We start from the raw sequence: 22211 nt of genomic DNA on the forward strand, positions 1-22211 counted from the left end.
GTGAACTATTTTTGTGTTGATTTTGAGGTGTGCTTTGGATTTTTGTCCTGCTGGAAGATCCAAACACGGCCCAGCTTAAGCTTCGTAGCAGAGGCAGTCAGGTTTTGATTTAATATCTGCTGATGAAGTCCATGATACCATATATCCTAACAAGTTGTCCTGGGCCTTTGGAAGAAAAACAGCCCCACAACATCAAAGATCCACCGCCATACTTCACCGTGGGGATGAGCTACTTTTCTGCATGGCTATCTTTCTGTCTACGCCAAACCCACCCCTGGTGGGTGCTTCAGTTTGTTGTTTGATGACAACAAAATGTATTTTATGGCAACCCTGCCAAACAACTTGTGGTTATGTAGGTGGTGTCTGATTGTAGTTTTGGAGACTTTCTGACCCCAAGACCCAACTATCGTCTGCAATTCTCCAGCTGTGATCCTTTTCGCCCACTCTAACCATCCTCCCTCACTGTGCGTGGGGTCAATATAGACACACGTCCTCTTGCAGGCTGATTGTTAACATCTCCAGTTGCTTTAAACTTCTTAATTATTGCCCTGATAGTGGAAAATGTGCATTTTCAACCGTTGAGCTATTTCCTTATAGCCATTTCCTGATTTGTACAGCTCAACAACCTTTTCTCACACATCCTTACTGTAGTCTCAGGTCTTTCCCATAGTGATGGATGACTATGGGAACTTGGCCTATGTGTCATCTCATATTTATACCCCAGTGAAACAGGAAGTCATGGCTTAACACTTAAGTGTTCCTAATCACTCAGGTGAACTTAAAGATGTAAAATATGAATGGGAATATACTTCAGTTAGATTGTACTCATAGGAATTTCTTGGGGTGCCAATAATTGTGGCACACATGTTTCGGGGGAAAATATTTATTTAAAATGTATTTCTTTCAATAATTTTGCTTCAATTAAAAGGTCAGATATTTGTAAATATTTTGAATGAAAGATGAAGAGGATAAACAGCAAAAAAATTTCACAACCTGTTTTGCTCATATTTACCAAGGGTGCCAATATTAGCGGAGGGCAATGTTGACAGGCGTGTGCCTTTCCAAATCATGTCCAATCAATTGAATTTACCACAGGTGGATTCCAATAAAATTGTAGAAACATCTCAATGATGATCAATGGAAACAGGATGCACCTGAGCTCAATTTTGAGTCTCATAGCAAAGGGTCTGAATACTTATGTAAATAAGGTATTTCTGTTATTTTAATACATTTGAAATAAATTCAAAAAAAACTGTTTTGGCTTTGTCATTCTGGGGTATTGTGTGTAGATTTCTGAGGAAAATGTTTTATTTAATCAATTTTAGAATAAGGCTGTAATGTAACAAAATGTGGAAATTGTCAAGGGGTCTGAATACTTTTCCGAAAACACTTTATATATATATTATTTATTTTAAAATGTATTAAAAGTTGTTTTACCCCTCATCAATCTACACACAATACCTCATAATGACAAAGCTAAAACAGTTTAGACGTTTATCCTAATAAAAAATTATAAAAAATAGAAATATCACATTTACAAAAGTATTCAGACCATTTACTCAGTACATTGTTGAAGGACCTTTAGCAGCGATTACAGACTCAAGTCTTCTTAGGTATGACGCTACAAGCGCGGCACTCCTGTATTTGGGGAGTTTCTCCCATTCTTCTCTGCAGATCCTTCCAAGCTCTGATAGGTTGGATGGGGAGCGTCGCTGCACAGATAGTTTCAGGTCTCTCCAGAGATGTTCGATCGGGTTCAAGTCCGGGCTCTGGCTGGGCCGCTCAAGGACATTCAGACACTTTTCCTGAAGCCACTCCTGCGTTGTCTTGGCTGTGTACTTAGGGTCATTGTCCTGTTGGAAGGTGAACCTTTGCCCCCATTCTGAGGTCCCGAGCGCTCTGGAGAATGTTTTCATCAAGGATCTCTCTCTACTTTGCTCCGTTCATCTTTGCCTCAATCCTGACCAGTCTCCCAGTCTCTGCCGCTGACCAACATCCCCACAGCATGATCCTGCCACCACCATGATTCACCGTAGGGATGGTGTCGGGTTTCTTCCAGACGTGACGCTTGGCATTCAGGCCAAAGAGTTCAATCTTGGTTTCATCAGACCTGAGAATCTTGTTTCTCATGTCTGAGAGTCTTTAGGTGCCTTTTGGCAAACTCCAAGCAGGCTGTCATGTGCCTTTTACTGAGGAGTGGCATCTGTCTGGCTATTCTACCATAAAGGCCTGATTGGTGGAGTGTTGCAGAGATGGTTGTCCTTCTGGAAGTTTCTCCCATCTCCACAGAGGAACTCTAGAGCTCTGTCAGAGTTACTATCGGGTTCTTGGTCACCTCCCTGACCAAGGCCCTTCTCCACGGATTGCTCAGTTCGGTGGTTTCAAACGTCTTTCATTTAAGAATGATGAAGGCCACTGTGTTTTGGGGACCTTCAATGCTGCAGACATTTTTGAGCACCCTTCCCCAGATCTGTGCCTCGACACAATCCTGTCTCAGAGCTATATGGACAATTCCTTCGACCTTATGTCTTGGTTTTTGCTCTGACGTGCACTGTCAACTGTGGGACCTTATGTAGACAGGTGTATGCCTTTCCAAATCATGTCCAATCAATTGAATTTACCACAGGTGGACTCAACATCTGAAGGATGATCAATGGAAACAGGATGCACCTGAGCTCAATTTCGAATGGGGTGTAATTGTGTGTAGATAGATTTATTCCAATTTAGAATAAGTCTGTAACATAACAAAATATGGAAAAAGTCAAGGGGTCTGAACACTTTCCAAATGCACTATATATTAGTACCAGTCAAAAGTTTGGACACACCTTCTCATTCAAGTGTTTTTCTTCATTTTTACTATTTTATACATTGTAGAATAATAGTGAAGACATTACAACTATGAAATAACACATATGGAATCATTTAGAAAACAAAAAAAGTGTTAAAAAATCTTCAAAGTAGCCACCATTTGCCTTGATGACAGCTTTGCACACACTCTCTCAACCAGCACACATTCTCTCAACCAGCTTCATGAGGTAGTCACCGGGAATGCAAGTCCATATTATGGCAAGAACAGCTCAAATAAGCAAAAAGAAACGACAGTCCATCATTACTTTAAGACATGAAGGTCAGCCAATATGGAACATTTCAAGAACTTTGAACGTTTCTTCAAGTGCAGTCGCAATAACCATCAAGCACTATGATGAAACTGGCTCTCATGAGGACCGCCACAGGAAAGGAAGACCCAGAGTTACCTCTGCTGCAGAGGCTAAGTTCATTAGAGTTACCAGCCTCAGAAATTGCAGCCTAAATAAATGCTTCACAGAGTTCAAGTAACAGACACATCAACATCAACTGTTAAGAGGAGACTGCGTGAATCAGGCCTTCATGGTCGAATTGCTGCAAAGAAACCACTACTAAAGGACACCAATAATATTAAGAGACTTGCTTGGGCCGAGAAACACGAGCAATGGACATTAGACCGGTGGAAATCTGTCCTTTGGTCTGGAATCCAAATGTGAGATTTTTGGTTCCAACCGCTGTGTCTTTCTGACAAGCAGAGTAGGTGAACGGATGATCTCCGCATGTTTGGTTCCCACTGTGAAGCACGGAGAGGAGGTGTTATGGTGCTTTGCTAGTGACACTGTCAGTTATTTATTTAGAATTCAAGGCACACATAACCAGCATGGCTACCAAAGCATTCTGCAGCGATACGCCATCCCATCTGGGTTGCGCTTAGTGGGACTATCATTTGTTTTTCAACAGGACAATGACCCAACACACCTCCAGGCTGTGTAAGGGCTATTTGGCCAAGAAGGAGAGTGATGGAGTGCTGCATCAGATGATCTAGCCTCCACAATCACCTGACCTCAACTCAATTGAGATAGTTTGGGATGAGTTGGACCGCAGAGTGAAGGAAAAGCAGCCAACAAGTGCTCAGCATATGTGGGAACTCCTTCAAGACTGTTGGAAAAACATTCCAGGTGAAGCTGGTTGAGAGAATGCCAAGCATGTGCAAAGCTGTCATCGAGGCAAAGGGTGGCTACTTTGAAGAATCTCAAATATAAAATATATTTTGATTTGTTTAACACTTTTTTGATTACTACATGATTCCATATGTGTTATTTCATAGTTTATGTCTTCACTATTATTCTACAATGTCGAAAATAGTAAAAATAAAGAACCCTTGAATCAGTAGGTGTGTGCAAACTTTTGACTGGTACTGTATATAGTGAACAAAAATATAAATGCAACATGTAAAGTGCTGGTCCCATTGTTTCATGAGCTGAAATAAAATATTCCAGAAAATGCCCATACGTACAAAAGCTTATTCCTCTAAAATGTGGAGCACAAATTTGTTACATCCCTGTTAGTAAGAATTTATAATTTTCCAAGATAAACCATACACGTGTGGCATATCAAGGAGCTGATTCGACAGCATGATCATTACACAGGTGCGCCTTGTGCTGGGGACAATAAAAGGCCACTCTAAAATGTGCAGTTTTGTCACACAACACAATCCCACAGATGTTTCAAGTTTTGAGGGAGCGTACAATTGCCTGCTGACTGCAGGAATGTCCACCAGAGCTGTTGCCAGAACATTTTATGTTTGTTTCTCTACCATAAGATACCACAATGTCATTTTAGAGAATTTTGCAGTACCTCCAACCGGCCTCACAACCGCAGACCATGTATAACTACTACAGCCCAGGAACTCCACATCCGGCTTCTTCACCTGTGGGACCGTCTGAGGGGGTGCTGAGACGTATTTCTGTCTGTAATAAAGCCCTTTTGTGGGGAAAAAACACATTCTGATTGGCTGGGTCTGGCTCCCCAGTGGGTGGGCCTGGCTCCCAAGTGGACCGTGGGCTTATACCCTCCCAGGCTCACCCATGTCTGCGCCCATGCCCAGTCATGTGACATCAATCGAATAGGGCCTAATGAATTTATTGATATTGGACTGATTCCCTTATAGGAACTGTAACTCTGTAAAATATTTGAAATGGTTGCGTTTATATTTTTGTTCAGTACACACACACACGAGTGTACAAAATATTAGGAACACCTTACTAATATTGATTTGCACCCCCTTTTGCCCTCAGAACAGCCTCAATTCGTCAGGGCATGGTCGTACAAGCTGTCAAAAGCTTTCCATAGGGATTCTGGACTAAGTTGACTCCAATGCTTCCCACAGTTGTGTTAAGTTCTTGATACACATGGGAAACTGTTGAGCGTGAAAAACCCAGCAGCGTTGCGGGGTTGACACGCTCAATCTTGACACACTCAAACCGGTGCGCCTGGCACCTACTACCATCCCCTGTTCAAAGACACAAATATTTTGTCTTGCCCATTCTCCCTCTGAACGGAACACATACACAATCCATGTCTCAAGGCTTAAAAATCCTCTTTAACCTATCTTCTCCCTTTTATCTACTCTGATTGAAGTTGATTTAACAGGTGACATCAATTAGGGATCATAGCATTCACCTGGTCAGTCTACATCATGGATAGAGCAGGTGTTTCTAATGTTTTGTACGCTCAGCAGTACAATGCATTTTAGCTACAGTGTTTTGAGTAACTATCCACACCATACCAAATTGTACTCACTCAACCCAGCTCCTGAGCTGATGGCTCTGATGCTCCGAGGGGGATGCAAAATAGAGTGCGTGATGACATCATCACCGACTGGGCGTTGCAGGAAGTGGCAAACAAAGTTGATTTCTGAAAAGGTTAGCTGGAATTTTTCATTCAACAGCTGCATTGTAAGTTACCCTATGTTATCTATTTATTTGACAAAATGTTGTGACTCAAATATGAAAGCTTTATTTTACCATTGGATTGGAGTCACGGTCTTAGTTCGTCTCACTTTGCACAGATCTCCGATGATTGTTTACATTTCCGTTATCAACGGTTATCAAAGCCCGCTGGCTTGCATGCTACTAACGTTAGTCAGCTAACACAGTTTACAACTTCCAATTTACTGTTCATATCGTTACTATGTATGTTTGTCTGATGGTCTAAGTATGTGTATAAGTAATTATATTGGTCTGGCAGCGAACGCACTTGAGAATTTTTTTTTGTATTAGTTGCGCTAGCTAACTAATGCTAGCGCTGTCTGTGTCAACTGACATGTCCCCCAAAAACAACCTCGCTTGCTCACCTTTCTTGACATGCTCACAGGTATCGCATCAAGGGGTCATTGACCACACAGAATCTACATGCCTACCTGGGACGGTCTTGCCAAAGATAATTACAAATGTAAAAACGATGTGGTCTTGCTTACTGCTTCCCTTGGTTTATTGGATACTACTGTACTGTAGCGCAGGGCTAGGCCTGTGTAAGGCCAGTCTCATGAAATATATACGGTGTTTATATGTGTAAATTTGATTACGCAAATGTATAGGAGTTCTGTAGGATATAATGGAAACCATGGCCTGTCAAACTAATAGCCTTTGTCTCTTTTTTTTTGTTTGATTGATGGTAGCCGACTAAACTCAACTCCACAATGGGCAGTGGTGTAGTGCTATTTTTGTAGGTGAGGGATCGTAATAATACTTTTTTAAAAAGGTAATCAAAGTTTGTACCAACATATTTAGCCAATTGAATAGCCAGCCTATCATTATAGAATATGCATAAAATGCATCCACCAATTGCGATGTCTGCCTATGCCATGTTGTCTAAAGAAAATGTTATATTTCTAATACCCTCAAACACCAAGTTAGGCATTGGTTACCTTATTTCAAAATAGGCCATCATCACTGTCAGTTGTGAATGATAATTCTTCACGTTTTACCGGTGAAACGTCCAAACTGCATCTCCATGCCAATCACTTGATTGATCTCAATCAGTTTCATGGTAATATGCATTTAGATCTTCTTGAATAAGCGCAGATGCTGTTAACAACCGATTAGCCTTAATTGTATATTGTTTTAATCAAAGCATAAATCCTGCCTGGTTGTGCGCTCTGAGTTTTTGCGCATGATCATTTTTTGGGGAATATTCAGCTTAAGCTAGCCATCCTAAAATCTCATTAAAAATGAGGTGTTTTTGGTGTAACAGTAAACTTATAGGCCTATTATGCTAATATTCGGTTATGTTTTGAGGAATGCAAATGAATGATGTGTTCTTGCGAGACATTGATTCAGCTTTGATATAACTTTACTAAACATCACCATTGTGAGAAGTGATAATCTATTTGTAATAATAAGTGATGAGTATGACTATTAGGCGTAGGCAACGGATCTGGATGAGATGTCATTTTAAGCTATTGGCGTGCCCTTCACGGTGCGGAAAGGACAGTGCCAGGATCGCGCAATGATCTTAAAGAAGTTGAACCAACTTGTGGTGCTGAAGGATAGTTCTGCCATTTGGCCAGTTCAGGAACCCAAACAATAATATTCAGTAGGTCTAATAGGCCTACGACTACGTGGTCTAGCTATTTGTAGGTTATAGCCTAATGTAAATACATATACAGTAGCTTAGTATCATTTTTATTTAGAGTAGGCATTGTATTGTGTAGCTTACACGCTGTATCATAAACGTTGATTTGATTAGCTTGAACACATGGTTACAATATACCCTATTACATATTAAAAGAAAACAGAGTGGTGAACTATTAATTCATATAATCTATTTGCATAGATTACACATGCTATTAAATCAATTTACCAAGTATTGAACATAAATCATTACTATGTAGAATAGCAGGAAATTAGTTTTGAAACGTACATAAAATCAAGCTTTTGTTGTGGTGTATTCATGCATCTCAATACACTATAACCTAAATGCTTTAATACCCCCAACTTGGCACAAAGAATTCTTACAATTGCCCACCCTGACACACAAAGCTAGAATGGGCCCTGCGTCTCAACCAGTGGGGAACCGTCAGGGCGCTCTACGCCTAAGGGTAGATGCAAATCTGTATATGTTTTTATATATTGTAATTTTGTTTTCATTGATTTAATATTTTTAGTCCTAATTATTTTTAATCTTAATTAATATCCAAGAGAGAAAAATATCCAATCAGAATTTTTCTTTGGTAGTCTCTTGGTAGAAATAATCTAGCTAGGCTCAATGCTCATTGGCTAGGCCCTCAGACTTTGAATAGAAGGCACCAGCCAACGACATTGACATCAATTAGAGCAGCATTTTGGAATGACAGTAGAATCAACCAATCACAAATTGTCTTCTAATAGGTGGGATAAATGTATGATGCCTAAAGGCCCTCTAGTGGGCCTAAGTATACGTCACTAATTCAGAGCCAATGGCGAGCCTTATCTTGTTTTCTCACGCTTGAGCCTAGCAATGAGTGTATGTAACGATGGCGATGGCAACTGCAGAGAGAGTAATCGAGTAATCGAGGACGATGTGGTGGCTAAATTGTTGGCATTGCCCTTTTCAAGACTAACTTTTAATGAAAAGTTAAATCTTCTACAGGCTGGGAGACCAACTCCAGCACTGCCTGATTTGGTGCAACGAGGAAAGATTTTTGAAAGGCATTTTGAAGTTAATAATTATGAACGCTGTCCGTGGATAACTGGCTGTGAGCTGACAAAAAAGCTTAACTGTTGGAATTGCCTACTCTTCAGCAACCAATAATAGCTCAACCTGGACAACTGTTTTCAATGATTTTGCCTGTTTAAACTTTAGATCACTGGTTGTGTGGTTAAAAACAAAGGTAATAACGTTGCAATTGGAAGTACTGGGTACATGCCATTTTGTGTTGTGGTGCATTTTTTGATTTTTGCGTGCTAGAGATAGAACATCCAATAACAGCACAACTTTTTCTCTCTGACAGCATATACTGTCCGTGGTCTTAAAACAATGTGACTAGTTGTGTAGTTGAATTTATTCCGCCACTATTTGAGTGACTGTTTTGGCAAATATTTCTTTGAAACGAAACCGTATTGTCTTCTAACGTGGTTCCTGCTATTGATATTTGCAACCGTTGTGTACGTGTGCTGCTTCTGTGAGTCGCAGCTGAGGCGTGGCTAAGGACCGTTTGACTCCGTCGTCAAAGAATTGCTCCTCCTACATAGGTCTGCAAAAGAAAGGTCTCAAGTCATGCTCTGTATACACAGGCCTCCGAGTTCTATATGTATGACGTCAGATCGTTCTCCGCAACTGAGGGCCTAGCTCCAATAGTCACGGTTCACCACTGGTCTCAACCAATAGCCAATGTAGGCTAAATATCCCAAGCAAGGCTACAGCCACTTCCAGAGAGGGTTAGGCTCCTTGGGCTTTGCGGTGGCCACTCTGGTTTGGGTGTCCTCGGCAGAACGGTGTCACCTTAACCAAGTGGTCACACGTGGGTTCTGGATTCCATTACGCAGTGCACAGATGTAGCCTATAGTTCTTCATCATTCTCGTTACTGGCAGAGAGAAGACGGAAGAAACCACAATTTACCTACCTCTCGGCATCTATACATATTTATTTGGTTTGTCGTTCTGTTGTATTTCATGTAATTTTTGTGGTAATAAAATTACATTTATTTAGAATTTATCAGAATACATGTTCCAGAAATAGTATTCTCAAATTGGAAAAAGTGAGGGAGCGCTGCTCCTCCGCGCTCCGGCTGCACAACACCTCTGACAATGGGTGCTGGTCTCAGTCACTGCTGTATCCTTCGTAAACTGCTAATGCTCCATTTCTCAGTCCAACTGTGTGTGTGTTTCTGTCTGTTCCCCAAGCCTCCACCCCTACCTGTATGACCACTACAGAAGAATGTGAAATTATCATTATGAAAATGTTTGCTTGTATCAGAACATAGATAGGCTGAGCCCACAATGCACAAGGCATTGGTCTTTTATTATAGACAGTTACTGCAGGATTACGCCCCATCAAAGAGAGAATGGCGCCGGGGGGGGGGGGGGGGGGGGTGACTGCCGTTTTACGGGCTCCTAACCAATTGTGCCATTTTGTGTGTTTTTTTTCTCATTGTTTGTAACTTATTTTGTACATAATGTTGACGCTACCGTCTCTTATGACCGAAAAGAGATTCTGGATGGCAGAACAGCGATTACTCACCTCAAACTGGACAGATTTTTTTCATTAATGAGCCTTGACCTGAAGAATATAATTTTGCCCCCGGACAAGGCCCAAATCCCCGCCATTCGCATGAAGAAAAGGAGATACAGGGGGCGCAGATCAGTGTGCCTTGTGAGAATTTGTCGGCGAGTGGGTAACCCACCTCTACCATCCGTTCTATTGGCCAACGTGCAATTGCTGGAGAATAAACTGGATGACCTCCGGTCGAGACTATCCTACCAATGGGACATAAAAAACTGTAATATCTTATGTTTCACCGAGTTGTGGCTGAACAACGACACGGATAATATACAGTTGGCTGGGTTTTCCGTGCATTGGCAGGACAGAACAGCTACGTCCGGTAAGATGAGAGTGGGGGTGTGTGTCTATTTGTCAATAGCTGGTGTGCAATGTCTAATATTAAGGTAGTCTCGAGGTATTGCTCGCCTGAGGTAGAGTACCTCAAGATAAGTTGTAGACCACACTATCTACCAAGAGTTTTCAGTTATATTTTTCATAGCCGTCTATTTACCACCACAAACCGATTCTGGCACTAAGACTGCACTCAACGAGCTGTATAAGGCCATAAGCGAACAAGAAAATGCTCATCCAGAAGCGACTCTCCTAGTGGCCGAGAACTTTAATGCAAGCAAACTTAAATCCTTTTGACCTAAATTCTACCAGCATGTCACATGTGCAACCAGAGGGGAAAAAAAGTCTAGACCACCTTTACTCCACACACAGAGATGCAAACAAAGCTCTCCCTCAACCTCCATTTGGCAAATCTGACCATAATTCTATCTGCCTGATTCCTGCTTACAAGCAAAAACTATCACAGGAAGTACCAGTGACAATACGGAAGTGGTCAGATGACACAGATGCTACGCCTCCGGACTGTTTTGCTTGCACAGACTGGAATATGTTCTGTGACTCATCCAATGGCATTGAGGCGCTTCATCAATAAGTGCATCGACGATTTCATCCCCACAGTGACCGTACCTATCCCAACCAGTAGCCATGGATTAAAAGGCAACATCCGCACCGAGCTAAAGCCTAGAGCTGCTACTTTCAATGAGCAGGAAACTAATCCGGATGCTTATAAGAAATCCCGCTATGCCCACAGGCGAACCATCAAACAGGCAAAGCGCCAAAACAGGACTAAGATTGAATCCTACTATACAGGCTCTGATGCTCGTCGGATGTGGCAGGGCTTGCAAACTATTACGGACTACAAAGGGAAACCCAGCCGCGAGCTGTCCAGTGACGCGAGGCTACCAGATGGGTTAAATGCAAGTGTCTTCACTGACATTTTCAGTCTCTAATACCTAAGTTTCAAGCAGACCACCATAGTCTCTGTGCCCAAGAAAGTGAAGGTAACCTGCCTAAATGACTACCGCACATGACTACCGCACTGTAGCACTCACGTTGGTAGCCATGAAGTGCTTTGAAAGGCTGGTCATGGCTCACATCAACACCATCATCCCGGAAACCCTAGACCCACTCCACTTCGCATACCGCCCCAACAGATGCACAGATGACACAATCACAATCAAACTCCACACTGCCCTTTCCCACCTGGACAAAAAGAACACCTATGTGAGAATGCTGTTCATTGACTACAGCTTAGCGTTCAATGCCATAGTGCCCACGAAGCTCATCACTAAGCTGAGGACCCTGGGACTAAACACCTCCCTCTGCAACTGGATCCTGGACTTCCTTGCGGGCCGCCCCAGGTGGTAAGGGTAGGCAACAACACGTCTGCCATGCTGATCCTCAACATGCGGGCCCCTCAGGTGCTTGCTTAGTCCCTTCCTGTACGCCTTTTCCCCCTAGGGAGACTGAAATGGTTTGGCATTGGTCCCCAGATCCTCAAAAAGTTCTACAGCTGCACCATCGAGAGCATCCTGACCGGTTTCGTCAGCGCCTGCAATGGCAACTGCTCGTTATCCGACAAGACGCTACAGAGGGTAGTGCGTACGGCCCAGTACGTCACTGGGGCAAAGCTTCCTACCATCCAGGACCTATATACTAGGCAATGTCAGAGGAAGGCACAACAAATTGTCAAACTCCAGTCACCCAAGTCTTAAACTGTTCTCTCTGCTAGCGCACGGCAAGCAGTACTGGAGTGCAAAGTCTAGGTCCAAAAGGCTCCTTAACAGCTTCTTACCCCCAAGCCATAAGACTGCTGAACAATTACTCAAATGGCCACCCGGACTGTTTGCATCTGTACAGTTCTTCCACTAAATTTGTTTTTGTAACATTTTCTTTGGAAATTGTTCAAATTTGTCCTTGTTCATACAGTTTTTTTTATGGTTTGTTAAACTTTTAAATCAAGGGTTTTTGTTTGCCTTACATTTTTAAAGTGAACTGAGTCGAAGCATAATTTTGTTACCATGGAATTGCACTACAGCAGCATATTGCTGATAGAAGGTCAGTGTCTTGAAACTATGCAGATCTTTGTTAGCTTAGTGCTTCAGTCTCCTTGGATACATTTTTTTAAAATCTAAATGAGACTTTGCAATAGCCTACATTTTGTGTAAGCTTCTTGTATGTTTTTTTAAATCTTTGATATCATCAAACTGATGTAGGCCTAAGGTGTTGCAGATAGGCAAGCACTGTCTTAATTTATAATGTTTTGTGTCAGGTCAGTGTTGAGGGGGTCATGTTATTGGTAGAGGAACATTACCCCTACTGTGTTACCCTCAGAGGTGAAAGGTCAGAGCATAGACGTTGTTGATGTGTGTGTGTCCTCAAATACTGCACACTGGTGTGCTGTTTCAGATGGAGCAGTGGGCAAGGAGAGAGAGACTGAACAGGCAGCTTTGAACCTTTCTTCTCTACAGCTTAAGGTATCACACACTTAATGAAACTTAAGCCCTGTGCTGTTATCACACCTAGGAATACAGTATGTTAAACAACAACTGGAAAATGAAGACTAACAGTAATATAGGTACTTCTCAGTGTTTCCCCTCTCTGTGCTTTATTAAAGGATCTGTTATTCTTGCATTTTGTGTATGCCCTTATGGAATAATCACATGATTGTCAACCAACGCAGAGTAAATAGCCTACTATGCGACACGACTCTGCGTGGCTGGCTATGTGAAACACGCAAAAGGAAATAAATCAATGTGTAAGAAAACAATAATTAGGCTAAGTTGTGGATTTCGACTCATCGTTACCACTTAGGCCTACATTTAATGGGATGTGCAAATTCACAAGCATCATGCTCTCTCCCTCTGTGTAAAAAGAATTACTAATTGACAGCGACGAGGGATCTGTATATAATGAAAAAATGCTATTGTCTCTGTCCTAACGATGGGAGTCGTTGTCCCAAAGGCGGGAAGGCAGTTGACAGGTTTAAATCCAAAATAAGCTCATAGAAACGCATTGGGCTTATTTTGGATTTTTGCTTTAATTCGCTCACTGTCATCACTCACTTTGACTGACAGGCGCCTATTCCATCAATAGATCACTAGAAGATGCATATTATTCATTCTAGCAGGAGAAGGCTTGACGGACTAGCAATTTGAAACTTTTTAAAGGAAAAGTAGTGAAATAGAAAATGTAGCTGACTTAAAATGATTCAGGAACCTCCTGATTAGCCGACAGCCGGCTTTATTGGAAAACACTGGCTATGACTAATGTTTTTTAACATTTTTTATCAACCTTGGTTGATTGCACTGACTGTAAGTTGCTAAGGACAAGAGCGCCTACTAAATTACCAACATTTCTATGTGAAAAATGAAAACTTGCAAAGAACACTGGGTAATATGCCGCAGCATGGGTAATTCCAGTAATGTACTATAAATTAGATTACAGTAACATTTTTGGTACTGTAAAATGTATTATCCTAAAATGGATTACAGTAGCTGTACCATGAAATACATTTCAGTAACTTGCTGGCCAATTGCTGCCAGTAAATTGCTGTACATTTTACAGGAAATATTTTCGTGTGGGTGTGCAAGCCTATATCAATAAGGCCTACTGTATTATTTTGAGGGATTCTTTGTGATTGACACACAGCATATCACAGGAAATTAGTGCTAAGCTGTCGCTGAGCCTCTTTCTGGTTGGAGCCTTGAAGACCCCTTGCCTCACCCCTGACTTCCACCCATCTCCCTGCGGGGGACACAGGGCTGTTTCCTGCCCCCTCTCTGGCTCTAATTGAAAATGTTGGGTGGCCCGGCCGGCCCCTGGTTGTTTGTTTTGGTGGAATGCAGTGGCGGGTTATATTTTTGTGGCACTTTCTCATCAGTGGTTTCTGCTTTAAGGAAGGGTTTCCCAAACTCGGTCCTGCAGAGGATACCGGTACCGAGTCAATGTGCGGGGGTACAGGTTAGTCAAGGTAATTTGTACATGTAGGTAGGGGTAAAGTGACTATGCATAGATAATAAACAGCGAGTAGCAGCAGTGTAAAAACAAAGGGGAGTGAGTGTCAATGTAAATAGTCCGGGTGGACATTTGATCAGTTGTTCAACAGTCTTATGGCTTGGTGGTAGAAGCTGTTAAGGAGCCTTTTGCACCTAGACTTGGTGCTCTGGTACAGCTTGCCACTATGGTACCGCTTGCGCTAGCAGAGAGAACAGTCTATGACTTGGGTGACTGGAGTCTTTGACAATTTTTTGGGCCTTCCTCTGACACTGCCTGGTATAGAGGTCCTGGATGGCAGGAAGCTTGGCCCATGTGACGTACTGGGCTGTACGCACTACCCTCTGTAGTGCCTTGCGGTCGGAGGCCGAGCAGTTGCCATACCAGGCAGTGATGCAACCAGTCAGGATGCTCTCGATGGTGCAGCTGTATATTTTTTGAGGATCTGAGGGCCCATGAATTGGAGTGGGTCTAGGGTTTCTGGGATGATGGTGTTTATGTGAGCCATGACCAGCTTTTCAAAGCATTTCATGGTGGCTACCGACGGTAGTAATTTAGGCAGGTTACCTTCGCTTTCTTGGGCACAGGGACTATGGTGGTCTGATTGAAACATGTAGGTATTACAGACTCGGTCTGGAAAAAAATGTAATTGAAGACACTTGCCATTTGGTCCACGCATGCTCTGAGTACACATCCTGGTAATCGGTCCCTAGTCCTTATTCTCACGCTCATCATGAGCCATGTTTTTGTATGTAAATATTAGTTACTGTACTTGTGACACGGCATTACCAAGGTTTAAACCCTGACTCCCCGTGGAATCTCATTCTATGGCTGTCTGTCTCCACATCCTAAGCTCTCTATAAACATCAGCCTGCATTCATGCGCCCACATTTCAAATTCGGTTTATTTAGCCAGGATTCTGAGAGGAGAAGTTAGATCTTAAAAGTCCAATTTGAGACCAACAAACAGAGAACCGGCCAAAGGACAACAAACGGGAGAAGAGAGTGAGACAGAGGGGATAGAGAGAACTAAACCCGGATGCCGGACCCCTTATTGCTCCATTCTGGTCCTCTCCTGGACCTTTTCACTGTACTGTGTTGGGATTGGTTACTCTCTTACTGTCCTGTATTGGAGTTGGCTGAGAAGTGCTGACTGGCCAACGGATTTGACGAATGTCTGTCTGCCAAAAACATGAATACCACTGCAATTTTTTAATTTGATCTTTATTTAACTAGGCAAGTCAGTTAAGATCAAATTCTTATTTACAATGATGGCCTAGGAACAGTGGGTTAACTGCCTTGTTCAGGGGCAGAACGTCAATTTTTTTTTACCTTGTCAGCTCAGGGATTCGATCTGGGAATACATACAAAACTAAAAGCTCTCCCTTTCCACCCAGTCTTCTCTGACCATCACAACCTCTCAGCTTGACAACCACTCTGCTTCTGTTTACATGTTGGTCACCGATACAGTAAAAATAGGTGGGGGTGTGGATCAGAAAACCAGTCAGTATCTGGTGTGACCACCATTTGACTCATGTAGCGGGACACTTCTCCTTCGCATACAGTTGATCAGGCTGTTGTTTGTGGCCTATGCAATGTTGTCCCACTACTCGTCAATGGCTGTGCGGCGGTACTGGATATTGGCGGGAACTGGAACACGCTGTCATACACGTCGATCCAGAGCATCCCAAACATGTTCAATGGGTGACATACTATCTAATGAATATGCAGGCCATGGAAGAACTGGGACATTTTCAGCTTCCAGGAATTGTGTACAGATCCTTGTGACATGGGGCCATGCTGAAACATGAAGTGATGGCATGACAATGGGCTTCAGGATTTCTTCATGATATATCTGTGCATTCAAATGCCATCCATAAAATGCAATTGTGTTCATTATCCGTAGCTTATGCCTGCCTTTTAGGGTTGCACATTTTGGGGAATATTCAGAGGTGGAACATTTCCATGGGAATATATGGGAATTAACGGGAATATATGCAAATGAATATTAATACCATTTTAAATGTAGATTTTTTTTGCATTGGATATATATCTACCATATCATATGGAGACTGAAACATAAACATTTTACCTTATCATAAGTAGACATAATTGCAAATGATTAAAACCTTCCAATAGAAATCAAACCAATTTAGTTATGAATTGAACTTTAATTAAATGATTTGACTCTTCACATGGGATGATTTCACTGAACAACAAAATAAAGGGAATATTAAATGATCCATCGCATCTCCCAAAAACGTTTTCAACAAACATCTGTAAAATGATAGTCTAGAAACTAAAGCTTTGGTTGTCTTCCTCTCGGGCTTCCATGTCTTCTCCCTGGACCTCCTCAATGTCCACCTCTTGAACATCAGACTGAGGCCTCATCTTCACTGTCACTTTCCAACCTTGTTGAGGATGGCTCGTTGTACGGCTCAAAAAGCCAAAAATTTGCCCGGATGGCCACCAATTTTTGTATTGGTCAGCCTGTTGCGTGCTTTGGTGTGTGTGTGTTCCCAAACAAGGACCAGTTACGCTCTGAGACGGCTGATGTTGGTGGGATTTGGAGGATGATGGAGGCAACAGGGCAAAGAGCCTCAGATCCACAAAGTCCCTTCCACCAGGTGGCTGATGACATTTTTTACATTTTAGTCATTTAGCAGACGCTCTTATCCAGAGCGACTTACAGTAGAGTGCATACATTTTTATTATTATATATTTTTTTTTTTACATACTGAGACAAGGATATCCCTACCGGCCAAACCCTCCCTACCGGCCAAACCCTCCCTAACCCGGACGACGCTATGCCAATTGTGCGTCGCCCCACGGATCTCCCGGTTGCGGCCGGCTGCGACAGAGCCTGGGCGCGAACCCAGCCCAGCCTGGGCGCGAACCCAAAGACTCTGGTGGCGCAGCTAGCACTGAGATGCAGTGCCCTAGACCACTGCGCCACCCGGGAGATGAGATATATTGGTACGACTTTAGATCTCCGTCCCAAAGCCCTTGCTTGGAAGTGTACTTCGCCAGACTGCCAAGAACCTTGCCCTCATTCAGGCCAAGGTGACGAGACACAGTAGTGATGACACCATAGGCCTTGTTGATCTCTGTGTAACAGTTTAACTTTACGTCCGTCCCCTCGCCCCGACCCGGGCGCGAGCCAGGTACCCTCTGCACACATCAACAACAGTCACCCACGAAGCATCGTTACCCATCGCTCCACAAAAGCCGCGGCCCTTGCAGAGCAAGGGGAACCACTACTTCAAGGTCTCAAAGCGAGTGACGTAACCGATTGATACGCTATTAGCGCGCACCACTGCTAACTAGCTAACCATTTCACATCCGTTACATCTGCACCAGACAGGATGCTCTTGCCAGCATACTTGGGGTCCAACATTTACGCTGCGGCGTGTATGGGCTTCAGGCAGAAAGTCTTCATGCTTTTTGATGTATTTCAGAACTGCAGTTTCCTCTGCTTGGAGCAACAGTGAAGTGGGCAGGGCAGTACGGATTTATTTTCTTACATCTGCAAGCAGAGTCTGAACATCAGACAGGATGGCATTGTCTCCCTCAGTCCATGCAATGGCTACTGCTATAGGTTTCAGGAGTTTCAGGCTGCTTACCACTCTCCCAAAATACATCATGCAGGAGGATCATCTTGATGGTGCTGTCCATATTGGCAGACTGTGACATGGCCATTTCTTGGAGAGACTCCTTCCCCTCCAGGAGACTGTCAAACATGATGACAACACCACCCCAACGGGTGTTGCTGGGCAGCTTCAATGTGGTGCTCCTATTCTTCTCACTTTGCTTGGTGAGGTAGATTGCTGCTATAACTTGATGACCCTTCACATATCTAACAATTTCCTTGGCTCTCTTGTAGAGTGTTTCCATTGTTTTCAGTGCCATGATGTCCTTGAGGAGCAGATTCAATGTATGAGCAGCACAGCCAATGAGTGTGATGTGAGGGTAGGACTCCACTTTAGACCAAGCAGCCTTCATGTTCGCAGCATTGTCTGTCCCCAATGCAAATACCTTCTATGGTCCAAGGTCATTGATGACTGCCTTCAGCTCATCTGCAATGTAGAGACTGGTGTGTCTGTTGTCCCTTATGTCTGTGCTCTTGTAGAATACTGATGGGGGTTGGAGATGATGTAGTTAATTATTCCTTGCCCACGAACATTCGACCACCCATCAGATGATGATTGCAATTCAGTCTGCTTTCTCTCTGATTTGCTTGACCTTCACTTGAACTCTGTTGAACCCTGCATCCAGCAAATGAGTAGATAAAGCATGTCTGGCTTAGTTAAATGAAGGTTAAATTAAAACATGTTAAAAAAAACATGGGACCAACACTTTACATGTTGACTTTATATTTTTGTTCAGTGTAAATAAAATGTGACCGACTGGCTCGATTTGGTCTTATTAGCAACATTTGAAATGGTGTTTTTTACATTGGATAAAAGTAGAGACTCAGAGCTAGAAAATGTTATATCATACACTGCAGTTGAGGAACAATGGGAAAGTAATTCGGTATTGAAAGTTGATTAACTTGTAACCGCTCTTTAGAAAAATGGCCCTTGAATGTTTTGGTACACCTACTGGAGAGCTCTTCTTTGTCTACACCCATTCAGCATCCTTCACCACCTCTTAAGCCTTAGCCCCACCCATCTCTTTAAGGATTCACATGTGAGGCCAGGTGTTTAACAAAGTGAGTACGGTATTGTACTTAACAACCAAAGATTTCAAGACCTAAAGCCTGATTTATACTACGTCTATCGACATGTCTGTAGACAGTTATCGCTGTGACATCATGTACATTCTATTGTCATCCGACATCAAACTTGTCGTTATGAAAAAGTATAAACACAAAAACGACAGGCTACATCACATCAGCAGCCTGGTGCCCAAGAATAGCATAACGGGTGTATTTTAACACCAAAACACTTTAAAAATGAATTTAGTATATGTCAATCCAGCAAACCAGGCAACTAAAAGTTATTTTCTAAATAATGTTTTAGTTTGTTTCTAGCTTGTTAGTTAGCTAGCTGACTAGCCAGTTCAAATAATGACCATGTCATAAGCTGACACTGTCTTAACTTGAACTAATTTGTATTCATTATTACAGAAAAATAAACTCACAATATTATTATTTACAAGTTAATGGTGAGCTAATTACAGAAAATAGCTTATGGTTGTGTGAAAGCAGGGCACTCTACCGCAGAATTTTAGAACTTGGATACTGTCTCGTAGGCCTTATGTTATATCCTAATATGACTTTGGTGCAGGTCATGTTCTTCACATTCCCGTCTCTGGTAAATACACACTATATTAAAATCAAAGTTTATTTGTCACATGCACAGGATATACAAGGTGTAAATGGTACAGTGAAATGGTTACTTGCATAGTGGAGTCTTTTGTTTAGACATGTAGCTAGCTAGCTAGCTAGCTAGCTAAACAATGAACCATAATCCCAACTCATGATGTTACTACCATATATGAATCTGCTGGTAGCTAAAACTAACCAACTAGGTTCAATGTTAGCTAACTAGCCAGCTAGCTAGCAAGCATTAGGCTATAACTAGCCATGCAAATAGCTCTGAGATACGAATAATATTCCTACACAGATCATACACGTAACTTTAGCTAGCTAGCTAACAGCACGCTTTAACTTGCAATAAAAACGACTTTCTGACAAAATTAGAAATGTATAGTTTCTGAAAATGTAGCTAGCTAGAATCTCTTACCCGAATACATAGATGAACACTTCTTCCTCTCTGTCATGGATGCCATGGTTGACCTTAGTTTTGAAGATGTAACCCAGATACAGCTGTTTTAGGCAACAGTCTTTTGTGTGGTCTCTTTTCGACTCCCTCCGCATATTTGCAATCAAACACCAGCATTTTCTCCTTAGCTGTCATGCTCTGCTTCCACCGGACATTCCACTGATTTCAAAACTCCAGAAAGTGGAGAGCGTCTTTCAAAAAAAACGCGTTAGAAATGATTGCCTATAGATACTGAGCAGCTTATGTTGTAGACAGACGTGTGCTACATGGCAGACCAATCCGAACTCATCTCTCGGCATGTCCAGCCCATCCATTATCTCAGCCAATCATGGATAGCGGGAAGGTTGCTCTCTTTTTCCGTGGCTAAACTAACTAGGCTCGTAATTTAAAGCTTGTATTTACAGATGGCATACAAGTTTGTTATTAAGGCACCTGAAAGTTCACATGTTCCAGATGGCATTTCTGCCCAAAAAAACATTCAAATGCCTCTCCTGTGAAGTAGTGACGTGCGACATACGCCTAGTTTCCTGAAACGAGTAACAAATGTTCCAATGTATTAGCCTAGTTCAGTCTTCTGAACTTTAATTGATCACATTTACTTTTCCTTTAATGCACAAATCCGACAGAGTGTAGCCTAACTGATGCTCTCTGTTAAACTATTGGCAGCATTCTCTCTGTCCCCTGCCAGTCTGCAACTGAGAGTCAGTTCAAAGCAGTCTGTATGAGTTCTGGTGTGAGTTTGGAGTGAGGAATGGTTTCTTAAAATCGCTGGTCTGTCAGATCAGAGATCAGGGCCAGTCATACCAGGGCCGTGATGTTTGGCCAGCTCTGTGTATTCAGACTGAGGGTGCTCTTTGATGGAATCTGGTGTTTGTTTAATGTTGGGGGCTGACTGGAGTGTTAGTGTGGGGTACTGGGAGAGGCTTAGTGGTAGCAGCACTGATGGGGTGGCAGTGTGGGGGGCAGACGGATATGTCTGAAAGGGTCCCTTTGTGCCCCTAGCCCAGACCATAACACATAACACACACACACTCAACCTAACCCCCTCTCACCTGTCAATCACTCCCACATGGGGAGCTGAGAAGAAGAGAACAAGCATAGAGCTCAGACCAGAGCAAAGGCGACCTCTACACTACCCAGTATCTGGCTCAGAATGAGCAGGACAGTTATGTGTGTAACGTGAGCGACTATCAGGATTTATTTTGGGGATTTGTTTGTAAACAGCCCAGTACTGTCTCCAGCAGGGATATCCCCCTGAGAGCCAAGGGGATGCCTCTCTGACCCTCCTCCACCCTCTCAAACCCCCCTCTACGCCACAGGTCCTTCTCACAGTGACTCATTCCTTCTGTAGCAGGAGGGGGGACTCATGCTGGAAGTTGTAAGTCCGAAAGTTTAGGAATAGATGACCTAAATAAACAACTTCAGGGCTACATTTGGGAGCAGTAAGTACAGTCACCCCCTTTTCGTGTCCAACTTGTAAGTCGCTCTGGATAAGAGCGTCTGCTAAATGACTTAAATGTAAATGTAAATGTGTGAATACTCCCCCTCCCCCCTCTATCCAGTGCATTAGCCTAAACAGCAGGGGAAAATCAGCCAAACCCATAAAACCCACACTGCACCCTACAGGCTCTCAGAGGGGGGCTAATATGACAGACTGATTATCAGTCACACTGCCTTGGAAGTTGTGGGAACATAAGTTTTTGGTTTCCCTTTGGTTCTGGGAACGAAGCCATACGTTTCCTGAACGGTAAAACTGAATGTTCTTTAAACGTTATGACAACGGAAATGAAAATTTGCCTGTTCTGGGAGCCTACATTTTTTGGGGGGTTGCAGGGAGGTTCTGAGAACGTTTTACTGGGATTTCCTGAAAGTTTTCCAGGGAGGCGTTATTAACATTTTGAGAACGGAATCAAGCAATCATTAAGATCAAGTATGGCAAATTAGTGGGTGCGGCCAACACACCTGAACACACTTAGGAAGATAGAGTTTTGTTGACGCTGAGAATGGAATGGAAACATTCTTCGAAAGTTA

The 22211-nt window shown here is 42.7% G+C and overlaps 1 protein-coding gene across 3 annotated transcripts in view; it reads left to right on the forward strand.

Annotated features, from left to right (window-relative positions):
* Positions 1-5602: 5602 nt before the first annotated feature.
* LOC139578671 (exocyst complex component 2-like) overlaps positions 5603-22211 on the forward strand; it is a 95265-nt gene continuing 78656 nt past the window's right edge. For 2 of the 3 annotated variants that reach the window (XM_071406594.1, XM_071406597.1), the window contains exon 1: positions 5660-5762. The gene's annotated coding sequence lies outside the window, so the exon portion shown is untranslated. Of the gene's footprint in view, positions 5763-22211 lie in introns of all 3 variants that reach the window. The other variant, XM_071406595.1, reaches the window with a different exon arrangement.

The sequence above is a fragment of the Salvelinus alpinus genome, chromosome 6, assembly GCF_045679555.1.
Source record: "Salvelinus alpinus chromosome 6, SLU_Salpinus.1, whole genome shotgun sequence".
Classification (NCBI taxonomy): domain Eukaryota; kingdom Metazoa; phylum Chordata; class Actinopteri; order Salmoniformes; family Salmonidae; genus Salvelinus; species Salvelinus alpinus.